The sequence below is a fragment of the Salmo trutta genome, chromosome 6 (assembly GCF_901001165.1).
Source record: "Salmo trutta chromosome 6, fSalTru1.1, whole genome shotgun sequence".
Classification (NCBI taxonomy): domain Eukaryota; kingdom Metazoa; phylum Chordata; class Actinopteri; order Salmoniformes; family Salmonidae; genus Salmo; species Salmo trutta.
Window position 1 is genome coordinate 14,483,598 of NC_042962.1, and position 3,727 is coordinate 14,487,324.

General features: G+C 43.1%; 1 long non-coding RNA gene across 1 annotated transcript; it reads left to right on the forward strand.

Moving 5' to 3' along the window:
* Positions 1–238: 238 nt before the first annotated feature.
* Positions 239–3,510, forward strand: LOC115195500 (uncharacterized). Its single transcript, XR_003878705.1, has 2 exons — positions 239–499; positions 2,653–3,510. It is a non-coding gene; the product is annotated as an uncharacterized LOC115195500 (long non-coding RNA).
* The last annotated feature ends 217 nt before the right edge of the window (positions 3,511–3,727 follow it).

Here is a 3,727-nt window from a genome sequence, read left to right on the forward strand (position 1 = left end):
TAGGTTCAGATTATCGTGGATGACACAAGTCTAGTCCGTAATGATTTGGTGCACTGCTACATTTAACATCTTGAAAGAAACAAACACGACAAACAAAATGCATATATAGGCTAACAAACGTGACAAAATCCTTTCATGTTATATTGACATTTGATATTTCCAACTGTGTGTGTGTGTGTGTGTGTGTGTGTGTGTGTGTGTGTGTGTGGAGGGGGGGGGGGGGATTTAACTCATTGTAATGCACAGAACGACCTGCCCTCTTTTGAAAAAAAGGGGAAAAGGGAGCCATGCTTTGCAGAGCATCGCTCACACTGGTAGAATCCGCTACTCGCCCGCCGGAGTCCCCTGAATGTCTATCACTACACCGAGATCACCGGGAATAGGCCTACAAGCCGTTTGCTAACAACAAAACGAATCATATCATACAATGACGTGAAAGAAAACAAAAAGCGAATGGATACAGGACAATACCATGGGACCATCTGGCCTGCGAGAGAGGGTGAGTATGGAGCATCCATGTCTCCACTGGGTCGGTATTTCATATCATATATGAGAAGGAAAGAAATGTGCTTTGTTAAGTGTCGTCCATGTGTAACATTAAAACTGACCATGCACACTCACTAGCCTATATGGTGTTGGGGTGTTGGCATGATTCGCTCAAAGCATAGGCACTCAAAGATAACGGACTTGCCTCCGACGTTGCACTTGCCATTGTTATTGCGGGCGTTAAAAAAATGCCTCTAGTAATTATGGATATGAATAAGGTTGACAAAGAGCCAGTAGAATCACTATACACGTTACTGCACAAGTGGGCTCATATATATGGGCTAGAGTTAGTCTACATAATCGATAAAAACGATGGAATGACTGCATGCTCATTATGCACTTGTTTGTTCGTCGCGCGGCGCTTTGAGACAATGGGTCCGCGCACGGACCTACTGGGTTGAGTTCTCAATGGTTACCGGATAGCGGGAAGGTAAACTATATGGCGGTTTTGTTACACACTCCAAATATCGGTTCATAAAGGACTGTATCATTTAGATTTTTCATATGGGAGGGGGGATTTCCTTCCCCCCCCATCTAAAATGGCGTTTCCCTTTGTTTCTCTATCCCAAATATTGAATGGGTAATGCGGTGCAATAATCATAGCCTTCTGAATCCAAACTGCGTTCAAGCCTATACTTATATACATTAGTGAATATAATCTGTGTAACGGCAGAAATAGCTCCCAAAGCCTATTGGAACGCTTAGCAGCACTGTTGAGGCAGCAGCCTAGTTGCTGTAGTAGACAGGCTAGTCCTAATAGTAGTAGTGGAGGTAGTGGGGTTGTAGCCTTGACTCAATAATTGATCAATTCCATTTCAGTATACTTTGCACTGGTTTCATGAGGCAAATTGATGGATATAATGACGATTGGCATGCAGTTTCAAACGCGTTAATCATACGCTATAAACACTATAGCGTTTTATATTCTATATATGCAAATAGTTACTACGCACAACTGATTTAATGAATGCACATTCTCTTGCTTAAAAGACAAAATGTCAAATAGTTTGCATAGTGAATGTAATGACATGAACAGATACATTGGTTCCATGCTCTGGCTTTGCACTGGTTTCAAAACCGCGGACAGCGAATAAGGTCTGCATTGGACCTAAACACATTGTTCCACGAAATGGTTCTAATGGCTCACACACATTAAACAATTCGACACAATTGAAAAAAGAAAATCGCGCGCGCGTGTGTCCATTTTTAGAACAGTGTAACATTGCGTAACTGATTATATAGTCAGTCAATTTCAAACCTTTAGGCTAAACCAATAGCCCAACTCACCTAGTGATATTATCAAACTAGCCTACTCACACAGATCGCTGTGCATTGGCATGACAAAACAGGATTTAAAATCCTCTTTCTGTTCGTTCTATGTCCATCACTATACACTTTAACAAGGTGCGTCGAGTAATTGCAATAGCTAAGAAACAGGGAGATTAGGTTTAAACTGAGACTGAAGTGATTTTTCCTTAGTTTCAAGGGCACCGGAAGATGATTGGGGACGTTAGCTATAGAGAGAGAGGGAGAGAGAACATCTGTTTGCCCAGTGACGTCACCGTCCCCCATGCAATCCTCTTGTGCAGAAGGCAGATGCCTTATTTGTTTGGCTAGAGCGCCATTAATCCTGAAGTCAGCCGGCGAGGGGAAAAGACCGGGCTGAGGGAGATCAGTCTCATTTAGTGGTATCGAAAATGGGACATGTACAGCTCAGCTCAGCTCGTCCTCGGTCCCAGATGGATTTGTGAGGAGAGGAGCCTATATACCTTTGCCTTCGGTGGTTCCACGGTGCGTTGATGGAATGCAGGAGGAGGGCAGTTTTGAGGCTTTCGAATTGTCTCATTCGCGCTTTGCGGAATCTCTTCTTTTTTAATTTTTACTTGACCTGCGAGTAGACTGGTGCTATGCTTTCTCTTGTAAAGTGCCGTTCCATTTTTCCAAGCAGAAAGCGACCTTTATGGATCTCTATAGGCTTCTTTTTTTAATGTAAGACGAACACTTTTCCCCTGTTTGTAGGCTTTTCTCTCTTTCCCGTACAGGATTTCAGGATTGACTTTCTAAGGTTTGTGACGCATTTGGTGTTTTCTTCTCTTTTTTTGGTAGGTGTTTGATGGAGGAATACGACGTGGTTGAAGTCTACTCCTGACGCTTTTTTGCCAAAACAGACATCCTTTGAAGAAGATCAAATGGCCCGTCCCCCTTTTGCCTCCGGAGACGGATTCGGACTAACCATCAGTTTGAATCTAGCCCCCAAAAACAGTGCTAGTGACGACTTTAACCCATTACGCACGGGTGTCACCAAGCTCAATGGCCGCCGTGCTTCAATGTTTAATAGTTTTTTTCTATCAAATTACAATCAATTGTCATTATGGGGTAAAGTATATAGCATACGTTTATATCAGCAGCTATGAGATGATGTTTGATAGTCTACACGAGTAACCTTCCATTACAGAATGCCACTCCAACTTCAAAGAACACTGACATCGGCACATAACTGTTCGCACTGAAGGTCTGAAGAAACGGGTGGTTGGTCTATATAGAACAAGGAATATTATGGGCGGAAATGGCAAAGAATGAATGTTATGGGTGGAAATAGCAAAATGTAACACACACACACACACACGCACACACACACACACACACACACACACACACACACACACACACACACACACACACACACACACACACACACACACACACACACACACACACACACTGAGTGTTCTGAGGTTCTGGTTCTCCGTGTTCACAGCGGACCTTGATTTAATGTCTTACAATTAAGGCACGCGGTGAATGCCAAGAGCGGAGCCTGCTGTCATCTACGCGAGCGCACACAGCTTTCACTAAAGCGAGACACTAAAGCGATAACGGAAAAGGTTTGTTGTCTGCAAATTCCCCTGTAGTCTATGTTGTATCGTTTTCGTTTTTTCAGAGTAAATAAAGCACCCAATACTACCAGCTCATGTCTTCATATGATAACTGATGTCATTTCAAATGGCTGTAGCCTACACTGTCGATATGCAACATGATCTATTGCAGCTAAAACATATGCAGCTTAAACATGTTCAAATATGTGGGAGGATGTTGTAAATGTGCCCTGTGGTCGAGTGTAAATGAAGGACCTTTGGTTGAGGTAGAGGCCTTGCATATACACAATCCGCTCTCAAGGCGCTGT